General features: G+C 44.9%; 1 protein-coding gene across 1 annotated transcript in view; it reads right to left on the bottom strand.

Annotated features, from left to right (window-relative positions):
- Window positions 1–10,389: 10,389 nt before the first annotated feature.
- The window catches only part of LOC146817306 (uncharacterized), a 528,574-nt gene continuing 523,182 nt past the window's right edge, over window positions 10,390–15,781 (bottom strand). The window contains exon 6 of the mRNA XM_085609198.1: window positions 10,390–11,712. The gene's annotated coding sequence lies outside the window, so the exon portion shown is untranslated. The remainder of the gene's footprint in view (window positions 11,713–15,781) is intronic.

Below are 15,781 nucleotides of genomic sequence, written 5' to 3' on the forward strand. Positions count from 1 at the left end.
CGCTGTACGTCACCTTCAATTAAAAGAACTGTGTCATATAGTCTGTCAGGGGAGCCACTCGAGTATCAGCTGTTTCAACTGTAATGAAAGTGTCAGTTGCTTCTGTCTCCAGAAACCGACGCAGTGCTTGCCGCACTATTGTAATATCCACTGCGCTGTCTAGCAGCTTTACTACCCATGTTAAATTCAGGAGGCGGGTTCTCACCATCTGTGGCATATCTCGCTGTTAAAGCTGCAACTTTCTTTTTCTGAAACTGTGGGCGCTAATGTGGAAAATCGTCTTATTTTCCCTTTCCGTCGGTCTGTCGAGGCTGCTCACGTCCTTGTGGGGCGCCTCGACTTCTGCCGCGCTCCTGATCTTCTCCACCACTGGCTTGTGAGGCTGATGTTTCCTGTAAAGAACAAGGAGAACGCTGATCAGGAACCTGAAACCTGTCAGGAGACCTAATTCTCGCGCGGTAGCGCAGATCATAAGTGTGCTCAGAGGACTCTGGTGTCGGTGACGTCGCACGCGACCCCTGTTTCTGTTGTTGCTTTCCCTGTTTCTTAGTTCTCCAATTCTTTTCATTAAAGACTGGACGCTCGTCTTTCTCAGACTAAGCTTTTTATTGTGTTTGCGGTTGAGCTGATATCTTAGCAAAAGGCTTAATACCCAAACTATTGCGGCCAATGTTCTTATAAGCCTGTGCAATAATTCTCGGTAGTTCGCGTGGCTTGTCCGGTTCAGGGACCAGAGCCAAAGCATTAGCTACTTGAAAGTTCACTGCATCTCCCTTAACATTAGCAAGGATCAGATCAGCTACTACGTCGAACACCCCGACCAGTCTTATCCCTAATTCAACAGCCGCTTCTGGGCCGTGCTCATCCTGAATACGCTTAATCACGGAGAGGAGTACAGTCATTGAGGGAGTGCCGAAACATTTTGCATACACTGCCGCGAATACCCTAACCCAATTGTTACAATCGGTTACTTCGGGTATTAAGTCTTTCTGCAAACTAATTGTCAAAATCCTGTGTTTCTCCACAGGAGAGGTATTTGGAAATACAGCCTCCAGCTGGTCACATTTTTCAGCAAGCCAGTAAGGTAAATCATCTTTATTTTGAGGATGCTTTCCTATTGCCGAATTAACCATAACGGGACTGATAGTCACACCGCCAGGTCCAGCCGGTTGTGCAGCAAGCCCAGGTGGTCCCACATGAACGTTGCGAGAGACATAGTGTATGACAGCCCTATGCACCTGTATCAGGGAGGTGTGCAATACGTCAAGCTCTGCTACAGGAACTGTCAAATGTCGTGGATGGGGTGTGTACCCAGACAAAACGGGCCAAGTGGCCCCATCAATAGATAAAGGGCCCATACAGATCGGAGTTACTGGGTGAGGGAGGGCCCCATTAAACCAGATTTGGTGTTGCCATGCCGACAACAGAACTTCAATAGTCCTATAATACGATATACATTAGGAAGGGCCGAGTGAGTGTATACTTGGAACAGGTTGTCTGTAATGTCCACTGCCAGAAAGGTGACCCAAGAATAAAACACCTCAAAGTGGTAAGCCGGATCAGCTCCAACCACAAAGATAAAGACAATACCCATGTCCGGTATTCCGTAATCGGCTAAATGTCGACAGAGCGCCGCGCGACTATGTGCTGGTATATCTACGTCAGCCATGAGGACAGAAGAATAGATAACAACCTAATGCGTGGCAGCGCAATAAAGGGTAAGTATAAGAAGAAAACACCTTTTCAGAATATCAAGCTTGAACAAACCTATATAAACATTAATAGAGGAGGAAACAGCGTCACATCTGTTTCCGGAAACAGAAGCGAGGGAATTGTGGACCAAGCACAAGTACTACTCAAGCGTCTCATAGATAAGGGCCAGACCAAACGTTGGGTATGCCGTATTGCAGGGATTCTGCACATATACAGAACTACGCGCAGGAAACCAGGACATCGGTGTATAGTGGTGTACCAACAACCACATTAGTGCCCAGAACCCCTATCCGACTAGCTAGAGTGTCTCATTCGTTCTCCATACTACAGTGAAGCTACCAATGATTAGACATCCAAGTGACTCAGACTCTCTCAGTAATCGCGGGAGCAAAAACACTCTTTCGCTAAATCACTCATACTTGTCCACAACATAAGTAATCAGAGACACAGTATAGTTTAAAATGTTTATTTTAACTAACATGCTCTATAATGCAGTAGACAAACCAATACTAGCAGCAAAATGCATAAACTTAATATAGTGAGCATTGTTACAATTTCATAAAATATGAACAGGGAGATCATTTTATAAAGCTAGTGGAAAAACGGCCTGATGTGCCTAGCCACCATCCCCGTTCTAGGAACTATTTTATTATAATTATAGAAGACCTCAGGGGCTTTGTCAGGGGGACCCCATACCTCCAGGTTTAGATGCAAAGGTTTTACATCTCTGGACAAACACAGCTCTTCTCCTCTGAAAGGTTGTCTTCGAGTGTCTTAACATGCCTACAATGCAATATTAAAAGCACCACATTTTCAGTAGTGCACCTGTGGCAGTACTATGTCTAACATGCGTGGGACTGACCAACAGCAGATAAACGGAGCACATTGTTTTTTTACTTTGAACATGCTGTGCAGACAGAGCCTCAGAGTACAGCAAGAGAAGTGAAAGGTAGACGGTTCTCATGTGAGCGAGCACAGGCAGAGGAGTTGTGCAAAACAAATGCATGTAGAAACATGTGCAAAAGCGGCATCATGGCAGCCAAGCTTATACTAACTTATGCTAACTTAGCAATGTACGCAGTGAATCCATAACCTCGCTACAGGACAAAAGTGCCCTTGTTGAGAACAGGTTCTCTTCTTGGGTCCCTTTAATTTTAAGCCACTAGGCTATATGGGAGGAGTACGGGACATGTCCCTGTGGCCACATATTCGTCAAGGGTCTCATGACACCTAACTTGGTCAGCTCTTCACCTCCCCATTGAATGTTATGTGTTGTGTTATTTTTTTACATGCAGCGCAGCAGGACATCTTGCTGCTCTCCGCTTTCTGAAAAGAGAGGGCAGAAATGTGCCATATCTATCAAGATATGGTGCATTCCTGTTCTCTCCATTTGCGCTGGCACACTTTTAGCTGCCTAGCGCCAATGCAGGCACCCTTGTACCTTGGTGCGAGTGTGTATGTGTTACAGGCAGGATTGTGTTTGTGCAGGAAGGGATCTTCCTGCACAAAAACAATCCTTTGAGGCTTTTTTCTCTTTCCATGTCTACTGCAGAATACAGCACATGTAGAAAGCGGTGAAAACCGGCAGAAATAAAGATATTTCTCCTCTTTATGCATCCTTTGGGAAGGTGTAACATTTTGGTGAATTCCTGTACCTACCACTCATGGTAAATCTGGGAATCAACCAAAATCCATGGGCAGATGCATGGGGACACCCACGCTCCACCCATGGAACGCCGCTCTGGGGCAGCGTAATGCAAGACAGCAACTTGTGCTGCCATTCGTTACTCCAGATTTACCAAGCACCACTGGGCTTGGCAAATCTCATCAAGGTTTTGCATGGCCCTTGCATTACCTTGCATGGCACATGGGCTACGCCAAACTTTCTGGATAATGGTTGTACCTCAGTGGGTAGGAAATTCAGTTTTCTTCAGCTCATAGCTTTTCCCTCCTAAACCAGTGACTTCAGCGGGACCTCACCCAACAGCTATTTATATATCAACTTTGCCAGATATAGCTTGCTGCCCTGTCCCGCTTGAAGCATTTTTTATACATTTTGCAGACTAAAGGCCAGCTTTATCATTATTTGATGCAGCAAGGCAACTTGCTGCACTGCATCAACTGGAGAGGCAGGAATGTGCCATATTTAGATATGGTGCATTCCTGCTGTCTCATTGCAAGGTTGCCTGTGTTGCATAGAGGTGTCTCTTCCTTCACAAAAACAATCCTTAGAGGTGTTTTTCTCTTTCTAATTGTGCTGCAGAAAGAGGAAACTGCGAGGAGAAATAAAGCTATTACTCCTTGTTGCAACTTATGAGGAACTGGGTGTATTATATGGTGTGATTGTTCGACCTCACCATGTAATACACTTACCAACCCCTTTAGGACCAGTAGGTTTAGTTTATTAAACCCTCAAGCTTAACCCTGGGTAGCTGTTATTCTGAGCAGCATGGCTTACACAAAGGTACAAGTGCAAAACATTTAAACAGAAGAAAAACAATTAAAGAAGAAATACATGAGACACTTAGGAAATATGACAATGATTTATAAAGAATATACTGTATTTTAACATATTTTTAAACACCACAAAGAAAAAAATCCACTAGAGGGTTCTGGAGATATAGATTTTACAAGGTACAATTAATATGCACCTTTTCACTTAACTGCAAACAAGCATTGGCCGATTCAATTAATTTGATACTAGGAAACTTTTTCAAGAAATGTTTGGGCAAGTGTCAATGCAGTTGCTTTGTGTTACTTTAGGCAACCAACTCCACCTGGGAGCCAGTCAGGGGGACCAGTCTCATCCCAAGAACCAGTTACCTCAAAGGAAGAAGCAATCTTAAGGAAGTTTCAGGCACTTTATCTGTCTACAATAGGTTCCTATGGAAGTTGTCCTGATGCAAGGGATATAGGATGCTGAAGTTGTTCAAAGATGCTGTAGAAGCAATGTGATTGATGGGGATCTTTATGCAGCTGCGCCTCAATTCATGAAAGGGATGAGGCAGTTCTGGTCCTGGCTGTGAGAAGTTGGCCTGGTATATGCTGACCACTAATTAAAGTGGGCACCTTGTACCAGTCCAAACAACCCTTATTGATGATTAGGTTAAAGACAACCTTTATTGAAATCTATCCTAGTGGTAGCTATGGAGAGCAGCCTTCAGGCTAAGTCTCGAAGGAATGTAAAGCAGCTTGTTTTACCAGATCAGAACCTCCTGAATGACCAAATGAAAGGAGAACCACACAAGAGATATATAAAATATATGTATTTAATACTAAACCCTCTCTACTAACCTCTTTATACGATCAGAGCACAAAGCACACAATATTAAATCACAAGAACGACAGTAAATAGCACAATACACCGCGGGCTCCAGGGGGAGACCGAACCATATACTAAGAAAGTGGTATAACAACCACGACTTAACTAGACACAGTGCCTAGAGCACGTAGAATCGCTGGGACCCCAAGGAACCACCCAAAGATAGACGAATGCCCACCGATGTTGGGTGCTTCAGGTGACATGACGCGATGCTTGACTCTGAAGCCACGGGGACCAGGAGATGTCGATGATGACCAAAGTCCAGAGGTGAGCTGTCCCACGAAGGATGCCGAGTGCTGGGGGGATCAGTGTTGGGATTGAACACCAACAACCCATGGCAACTGCAACCCACGCGGGCAGAGGGAATAAGCTTCGGTGAGGACCAGCAAGGTCCTCGGGACTCTCCAAGCAATGGAGAGTCAGGGCACATCTGGAGCAACCAGGAAAGCCCACTGAAAGTCAAAGTTACCTTCACAGGGACCCACAGGCCAACGGACCAGGGATTGCGAAGAGACCTCGAGCTCAATCACAAAATACCAGCCCACGGAACACTCGTGGAGTGTAGGCTGGAAATCTTTGGTGGAATTACTGCTCGAAGTCAGGACTACAAGTAGCCCAAAGCACAGCCTCAGGGATCACCGAAAAGCATATGCCGCTGCAAAAGTACACGGTGCACAAGGGTTCGGGTTGCACGGTCCCCACGAGGGATACGGGTCTCAGGATTGCTGAGAGAACTGATCGACCTCGGGGACGCACGAGAACCCACCCCCTGCATTGCAGAAATCTTTGGAGTCCTCAGGAGCTCGGGAGATGCAAACCGGTCAGATGCGTTAAAGGTGCCTGCCTTGCAGGGGAGTAACTCCTTTACTCCAAGGGAGATTCTTCAGTCATCCATCGTAGTGTAGATCGTCGAAGTACTTGGATTCTGTAGCAGAGTTTAGTCCAGGTAAAATCTAAAGTCCTATAGTCAGGGTTCCTACTTTATACCCAAGGAAGGGGTGGGACAAACTCTGGGGACCCACCTATGGGAGGGTCAGGACAGAGGGGTGGCTACACCCATGTCCTTTGTCCAGTTTCGCGCCAGAATAGGAGCAAAGGGCTCCTGCAACCAGTTTGAACTGGGATATGCACAGGGACACCAAATGTGCCCCCAGTGCAGACTTCAAAGCACTCTCAGAGTGCACCCACCCAGCCCCAATACACAAAATCCTGTCTGGGAGGTGGTCACACCTCCCTGTGACAGGAAACCTATTGTCAGGCCTTCCCCAGCTCGAGCTTGGCTCAGCAGCAGGAGGGCAGACTCGTGTCTGTGGCTGGCAGCATCCATTTTGTAATGCCCATGTCGAGAAAGCTGGTACCGGGTGTACTGGTGTGTCACATAAGTCCCTCTAGAAGGGTGGAATCATACCTCCCCCACCAGTTACTGGTGTGGAGGTATGATGCCAAGGTGTTTGACACCAAACATGACATGTTTCTAAGCAGTTGTTTTAAATTTAGCATTTACCGCAAGGTTATAATACACATAAATATATGTGGTTGGCTGCATCACCCCCAACCCAGGAAAATAGGTTCTAAAAGCTGCAGAGGGGTGCTGCTCATGCATGTGCACCCTCTCACATGAAACCCCAGCACCCTGCCCTCAGGATTGATGAGGCCTGCCATAGGGGTGACTGATGGGTTTATATGTGCAGTGATTTAGAATAGATATAGTGAACCTATATCTAAGTAAGGGGTGCATGTACCACCTTACACAGGCTGCAGTAGCAGACCTGTGGTGTCAGTTTGAATGGTCTCTCAGGGGTGACATAATACATGCTGCAGCCCCTGGGAGGCCTCTGGGGTACATTTGCTCTGGGTACATAGTACACCATATACTAGGGACTGATAAGTGTACCCCATAATCCAATCTGGAGTGTACCTAAAGTACATACAGACTAAGTCGAAAATCGTGATACATCAGCAAAAAGTGGGGGTAACTATAAGAAGCAGATCCTACTCTCCTACACTGGCCACAGGGAAGATGTCCCTCGAAGTCCTCTTGGTCCTGGTAGAAGTCTAGTCGCCCCTGGGCTACCAGTCGCCCTTTATTCCTGTCAGAACCAAATTCTTCCCTGGGAGATAACTCGTCTTCTGGGTGACCTAGCTGCACTCAGATGTATCTCCCAGGCACAGTAGATCCTGGCGCAGCATTGAGTTCTGGTCTCTGGTGCAACTTTGAGCATTTAGGGACAAATTTACAAGTCCCTTACGCCAGATTTGCGCCGCTGTTGCGTCACTTTTGTGACGCAGTAGCGGCACAAAACCGGTGCCATCCTGTGGGCTATTTACAATGTGACGCATTTAGGGAGATGTGTCACGTGGTAAAGCCCTGCGCCACATGTGGGCGTTCTTGCACAGGGGGGGGGCCTTCCGGCACAGGAACGCCTCCAAAAAGTGGCTGAGTGTAATCTACAAGATTTCACTCAGTCACTTTTACGGCCATGCTGAGTCAAAACCCTGCCCCTGCTTGAAGCAGGCGTAAGGAATGACGCAGAATGTTAGGGATAGGGGCACCCCGAGCCTTGCTGGAGCTGCATTGCGTTTGCGACGCAACTCGAGCAATGCGCCTCCTTTCCGCGGGGGGGGGATGCGGCACGCATCTGCCCATCCATGCGCCACGGTGCACCGCATTGTAAATGCGGCGCATCAGTGGTGGCGCACGGGTGGGCAGATGCATCGCAACTCTTCTGGCGCATCCCTGCTGATTAGCAGAGATGCGCCAGAAGTAGTAAATCTGCCCCTAAGTTCTTGTCTCAGGTGCTGCACCACTGCAACCTGGAGATTCTGGGCTACCAACTTACCCAGCAGACTTCTGCAGCTGTTGTGCTGTAACAGGAGGTCGGACAGCTGACCCTTGGAGCCTCTTGCTTCAGCTGGGCTCTGGGGAAGACGCCTCCACGAGCAGGACACAGCAGGCACCGACCCTTCTCCTTTGCTACCCAACAGATTCAGCAGGTGCAGTCCATGCCGGTGTAGCCTCTCTTTGCTAGTTCCGCAGTGCAGCAGGGCAGTCCTCCTTCAGTCCTTCTTCCAGTCCAGATGAGATCTGTGTTCTGGGTACCAGGGATACCTATTTTATACGCAGAAAGTGCCTTCAGGGTAGACCCAGTTGGTAGCAATGGACTACCAGGTTCCCTCCCGGCTGATGACCACTTCCTGGGAAGTCTGGCATCTGGCTCTCCCAGTATGCATCATTCTGCCCACTCCCAACATGACAATACCCCTCTCTGTGTCCAGTGCTTCCTAGTCCAACCCAGAGGTGTAGCTACCAAGGGGACTACTCGTCCCTGGAAAACGGGTTTGGCAGCTAGTTTCCTCTTCCCTGTACCTATTGCCAGCCTGCCTACCTCAACAATAGAGCAGACCCTCTCCCAAGAGTTTCCCATTTGTCCTTCAAAGTAGGCTTCTCCTTTGAAGCTTGCCTTCTGGGCCAACATCTGTGTGGCTTCCTGCAGGAGGGTGGTAACACCTCTCTCCCATGCAGGACCCTGTTGTCTCCTCTCCTGGGAGTTGTTAGCATGTCTCCCCAGGAGAACAGAAAGTTGCCTAAGGGAAGACCCTGTGTACAACGGTAAACAGGCACTGGTAGTCTTGAGAAACTTTTAAAGTTGCACTTTGCCCACCAGTGACATTACATTTGATTTAAACATTAAAGCAGATTTAATGCACTGTTTCTTTTGATACTCTGCATTATCTCTTTAGTAGTGTCATTAAGAAATTAGCAAGTTGAGATGTCTGCCTGTAGGCCTGTACCTGTCAATGGGACTACTAGCTTTTCTGCAGTAAGAACGATAGTTTAGGGTTTTTACTGCTGGAATATTTCAAAGTACACTTTTTAACATACAGTACCCTGCCTTAGGCCTACCTTATGAGTGATATGTATATATAAAAAGAGAGGTTGGGGGTTGCCATTAATTTAAATGGCAAAATTGAGTTAGCAGTTATAAGCTGCCCTTCCAGTCTGCAGTGACAGACTGAGAGCCATGTTTTACCTTGTCCTACCTGTGGTGGCACGATTAGAGCTGCAATCCACAAGAGATACTTCAACTTAGAGGCCCCTGGACCATATACTAGGGACTTACATGTAAGTCATGCTATGTCAATTGGGGACAAGCCAATCAAACATACACCATTTTAAGGGGCAAAGCACATGTATTGAATCGGGTTTAGCAGGGCTCAGGGCATTTCAGAGCCGTTACACAAGTACCTAGAGGTCAAAATGGGGGCATAAAGTGTGGGATAAGCCTGTAAAAGCTGGTTTCCTTACACGGGAAGGTGTACAGTTTTGCCGCATTCCCAAGTTTACTAGTCTTGGTATATCTCGGAATGCACCAATATGCATGGTTGGTTGCCTGGAAACACCCACTCTCCACCCATGTAACTCCTTCCCAACACATAGTAATGCAAGACAGTGACTTAAGCTGCCTTGCGTTACTCCAGATTTACCAAACAACGTAGGGCCACGCAAGGTGACCTTCCGTGCCTTGGTAAATCTGATTTAAGGATTGCGTTGGCCTTGCGTCACCTTGCATGACACAAAGGCAATTCAATCCTTTGATAAATTTTGGCCTAGGTCTGAAGGTAAAATCCTTGACCAGACTGTCCCGCTTGGTGAATCCAATATTGGGTTCCATCTCGGTCCACCTCAAAGTGTGCCTATTTTCCAGCCTACTGCAACCACAGATTATCATTGGTGCTTAGCACATTCTGGCAATATTTTTTCTTCCAATTTTAAAAACTCCTATTTACAGTTCCCCGTATAGGACTTTTATTGTTTTGGTGTCATTTTGTTTATTAAATTTAACTATATTTTTTTCATTAAACTTGGAATTGTATTTTTGGTGTTTTGACTTTATTCCTGTTTTTGTACTGCTTACATACTTTACACATTGCCTTTTGGAGTTCACCCTGACAAGTTAGTGTTCTTATTCCTTGAGGTTGGTTACTGCCCCGCCCAAATTATAGTCCAGTTTCTTTCAGTACCTACTGAAATAAGCTCAGAAGAACTCTCAGCAATTTAGTACCATGTTTAAAACGCAAGAGTGTATGTGGGTGTACTATGCACCCAGAAAGGCCCTGCGGAATAGATTACACCAACCTGAACAAGGATGCGTGCAAACACTGGTTTAAAAAATCATCCATCTTACATTCCATTCATCCCTATTCAACTCATGTATGACACTAGTCCCTTTAACAACAGGGAAGTGCTGCAATCAGTATTTGTGGTATAAATGTAGAGTGAGTCCGGTGTGGCCTATGGATTCGCCCATGAATTTGCATCCTTGATCAACTTTTGTACGACACGTAAATACCTAAACAAGGACTCCGTTTTGAAATTAGGTTGGAGGGATAGGCACCCTGCTCATTACCCTCAGAAGTGGGCACTATTAAAGCACCTATGAACTAGGAGTACCAGAGTTATAACAACTACTGTTAACTTAAAACTAGTTACCTAATTATCTCCACTATAAATGTCATATCCCTCCGCGTCTATTAGCTTAATTGTTTCAGCGTCTTTAAATAGCGTTACATCTTTTATTTTGCCATCTAGTCCTTGACTAAAGATGTGTGATGTGATTGTGCTTATTTTACGTCCGTGCTCAAATCCACCTAAATAGCAATTTCCCTCATAATTTAATTCTGTGTATTTCTGTTTTTGGTCTATATCTTCAAAAATAACAAGGACCCTGTCAAGATGAACTTTGATAATAGTCTTATTTTGACGTACAGTTACAAAGTGCCATTTGTTGCAGCAAAGAATGGCATTACTTTCAATTAAAGGAGTGGGCATTTTCCCCCGAGCCTAACAACCACTTTTAGGGTTCCATTGTGTACCCCAATTGCGAGGAAATCATTATCTTCTTTAGAGGTCCCCAGCCACAAGATAAGTCCTTCACGCTGGTTGGTGGTGAAATTTAATGACACGCTGGTCAAGTGAAGGTCTCGGTTTACATAATTAGAGTCGGTATACTTAATATAGGAAGTGCCTACAAACCTTGCAGTGGAAAAAGGCATGTAAGTCTCACAGTGTCTGCCAATCCAACCAATTAAACATATACAGCTATATGAAGATAAAGTGGCATTAGGAAAACAAAGTGATTGGTGCAGACATTTGTTACTGGAGCAGAAAATCGATTCGTCACATTTTAACCCAGCCCACTGGTGTGAACAAGAGCAAGAATATTCGGAGTTGGTAGAATGGCAGGTCCCGTTATTTTTGCAAACTGCATACCCACAGGCTGTGCCATCGCAGTCGCCGACATTGGACCCCTGCTTTGCTTCTTTCTCGGTTAGTATTAGCTCAACTTCATTAACCAGAACTTCTCTGATACAACCATTAAATCCTACTGGTTCATTCTCTACTGCCATGAAATTGACGAGGTGCATGTCCGGCATTCCTCCAATGTAGAAATCGGTGTATATGTCAAGCGACGTCATCCTCGAAGTGACCCTTTTGGTAACAAAACTCCCATCGAGTGCCAGATAGCCTTCGTTTCCAAATCTTCCTGCGTTGATCACGTGCCATAGGTCTCTTGTGGTGCGAATTTGTTTGTCAGCCTGTATGATAATCGTCCTGTCACCAAGGTTGTAACGCAGTTGTACAAATTTGTTTACCAAAGATATGCACAAAAAATCACCTGTGAATAGAAACATAAGAGTATTAAATGCTGCATGTTTAGTATGGATCTTAGGCATTTTGGAATTTGAAGGAACACTGTTTGTCCTCTTCTAAAAATGTGCATTACACATTTCAATAATGTATTTATTCTAAAAAACGGAAATGCAATGAAACTGAAAAGAAGCTCTATGTAAGCTCGGAAAGCATAGAAAAAACAGAATTAACACCTGTCCAACATTTGTTGCATAGACCCACAGGGGTAGTATAACATTGGTGAAATCTCTATCTTCAGTTTATTTTAACTGTGACTACTAGACAATGTATTTGACTTTTTCTCACTACCTTTGTTACCTCAACCGAGTTTAACATTACAAGATGGCAACCGCCTTTTGACTTGCAGTCCTCTGTTTATAGCATATATTCACTCAGAGTCCTACTTTTGTGTCTTACTGCATGCATGTATTGATGCTCTGTTCTTCATTTCACTTGGTGTGATCAAGACCGCTTGACGCTCGAAACACGTCACGTTGTGATTTATGAAGTAATAAATCTTGTGTATTGTACATCTCTGTGCTGTTCCTGAGAGTGCGTTTTATTTTTACCGGCAATTTGGATGAATTACTGGCTGCTCCGCCGGTTAACCCTCCACCTCCCATGGGTCTCTGGCTCCCGGAAGGAGCAATTTTCGCGTTGGATATATATATATATATATATATATATATATATACAACGATAATCCAAGTGCAAGTGATGCACAAAACAGATTTACGGACTCCGATATAGCTGGTGCTGGTAAGAATAATTTATTTCAAGCTTGTGCTGCCCATGGCGCGTTTCGGCCACGTCCTGTGACCTTGATAACATGACCTTGCTGCATCTATACAAAGCATTTAAAGGAAACTTAGCACACCATGTGACTAATGACGTCTACCATGGCCATAGAAAACCTACTATTGCACCTGCGAAAGAATGGCATATCAAATATCTCCCTGAGTTGTTTAAATAGGAATGATCGCTGGATGTCATACTTGTATTTTATTAGTTGGTAACATAAACAAATATATACATTTTACTTCCCAATCTCACATCCTTATTTGTTATTCTATACGGAAAAATAATTGGCATACGTAGAACTAATCACTATGGGCCCGATTCACAAAAGTAATCTGAGACAAAGTCCTAACTTTACGACTTTCGATATTCACAAAAGGGATTTAGAAGTAGTAAAGTTAGGATTCCTAACTTCACTACTACTAAACTGAGACAAAATCCTAACTTTACTACTTTCGGTATTCACAAAAGGGATTTAGTAGTAGTAAAGTTAGGATAACTAACTTTACTACTACACTGAGACAAAATCCTAACTTTATGACTTTCGGTATTCACAAAAGGTATTTAGTAGTAGTAAAGTTAGGATTTCTAACTTTACTACTACTAAATGCATTTAGTGAATACCGGAAGTCGTAAAGTTAGGATTTTGTCTCATATTACTTTTGTGAATCAGGCCCTATGTTTGCACAGGTTAGAATAAGCTTAATCTGAACCTTTCATAGTCTGTACAAATACGAACTGGAAGATGTGTTACCATCGTGCAAAATCGTCTTACTATTTGTAGCCATTACGCTGGATTTAAAGTACAGTTCAACAACAGTATACTGACTTAATGTGCTAACAGACGAAAATGTGCAAATACGCGATTAAAGGGTGCAAATACGCAATAACCAGCATGCATATTGTAATGCATTTCACCATGACTGTAGGAAAATGAGCTTCATCAACTATGTGCAAATACGCAAGATGGCCTTCCTATTCATAGATATTACATTAGATTACAAAATACAGTACAATGACAAAGTTCCAACTTGAAGTGGTGACAGTTAAGAAATTTGCAAATACGCGATATGAATGTGCAAATACGCAATAATCAGCATACATAATCTAAGGTATTCCACCTTAATTGCAGGGAAATGAGTATCATCAACTTCAAGGTGCCATAGGTGTTTAAAATACAATGTGTATAAGAAAACCCCGTACAAATACATTTATGTGGTGTGAATAGTAAAAGACTCTTAGGTACATGAAAGTTAAGAATTATATATGCTGAAAGAACCTAATAGTGTAAATATATATTGAGCTAACAAGGGGGGGGGGGTCTGTTCTCCTATCCACATAAAAAGCCAAGTATTCTGGCCAATACTGTATTTATATAATTCAACCATACCTCGACTAGAAAAGGAGGTTATAGGTAGTTGTATAGGTCCTCAACAATGTTCAAACCTAACGGGCCTTAGTACTAGTTGCATAATGTATCTTGATCCTAATTGCCGTAATCATTTCTCACGGTTCCCACCTCTGATGTGTGCCTGCACAGCGTCAATTACAAAGTACTGAATGCAGCTCAGGTCATTTCCATGAACTGCCTTAAAATGCCTTGCTAGCGGGTACGTAGGGTCAGAATTGACGATTGCTCGTAAATGCTGCAAGATTCCTATATACATTTGCAGCTTGGTGCTCCTTACGTAGCGTAAGCCACAGTTACATTGGAGCACATTCACTGCATGATCAGTTCTGCATGTGTAGTGACCTGTGAGCTCTATATTATCATTCAAGAAAGCTGTGTTCTAGGAGGTGGTATTGATCCTGAATTTACAGGTTCGGCATGTATTGCATTCGTAAAAACCTTGTTTGGGTAATAGCCAACTGATTGCCTTATATGTTTCAGGGCTGGTTTTGACCAGATCATTACGCATTGAAAATGCCTTACAAAAAATAAAATATATATATATTACCTACTGGCGTTCAACAGTAGGTAGGTATAGTTAGTACCTAGTTTCCATAGGAAAAGCATTTTTTCTTTTGCCAATATCTTTGGCGCCGTTTGATGAATCTTCGCAAATGTTGCAAAACTAATGGGGCGCTCCGGTCAGCTCCTATCTTGAAAGGTTCGGGGTGATTCGCCAAGCGGGGTCCCAAAACGCATTTTCTCCATGTTAATTTCCAAAGGAAACTTTTGTCGCAGCTACTGCCTCAACTGCTGAACGGAATTACACCGAATGTGACAGAGAGGTAGCCCTTGGTACAGAGTACACTCTTTGCTTTAATTGGTGTAAATCCGTTCAGTAGTTCCTGAGAAATTCAAAAAGAAAAAAATATTGATATCTGGTGACCGTGGCGGATCTGCAAACACTCCCGGTCACGAGCTTTATTCTGATTGGCTGCCAACACTTCAAACCAGAAAGTGTTGGCAGCCATCTTGTGACTCGGTTGAACCGATTCACAAGAAAAAAGGTCAGAAAGCAAGATAAGGGTTTAGGGTAGAAACACCCTAACCCCTGAGGCCTGCTCAGGTGGTCCCACAGGGACCTCCAGGGCCAAAAAAAGCACCCAAAAAATATTTGACAGTTTTCGCGTACGGTACGCAAATCCGGATGGAATTAAAAAAACAAAACAAAGCGTGGGCTCTTGGGGGCAATAGATAATTATGGGGGCCCCCGCAGCCCCATGGACCGGCACTTCCCCTGGGCTTTAGTAATGCGTGGGGAGGGCTCCTGCCACCCCCACGCTGCACCAAGGGCTGCCACCTCCCCAGGATTTTTATTTATTTTAAGCGTGGGGGCTTGTTGAGCCCCCAAGCCCCAGGGACCGCCACCTCCCAGGGCTCAATAACTTAAATTACATGAGGGGGCTCCTGCCTGCCCACACTGCTCCGAGGACCAAAGCCTCTCTGGAACGCACTTTATACAAATACGCGGGTCTGTTGCGGATCCCGAGCCCCTGGGGCCACCACCTCCTTGGGCTTTAAACAAGTTGGGAGCTCCTGGAGCCCTAGATGGCCCTGGGGACCGCCACCCCCCCAGGGCCTGCTCAAGCAATGTCGCAGGGTGCCCACCCCTGGGACATTGCAGTTAGCTCCCACGCTGTCCTAGCAATCTTCTGCTTCACCTCATGGAAGCGAGTGCAGGAAAACAGCTCTCACTTCCATGAAGCGAAGCAGATTTGCTTTTGGGCAAAGGGAGCTGCATGTTTGCAGCTCCCTTTGTCCAAAAGCAATGCTGGCTCCAGCAGGAGGCAGGTAGACGTTAGACATC

Source organism: Triturus cristatus, chromosome 6, assembly GCF_964204655.1.
Source record: "Triturus cristatus chromosome 6, aTriCri1.1, whole genome shotgun sequence".
Taxonomy (NCBI): Eukaryota; Metazoa; Chordata; class Amphibia; order Caudata; family Salamandridae; genus Triturus; species Triturus cristatus.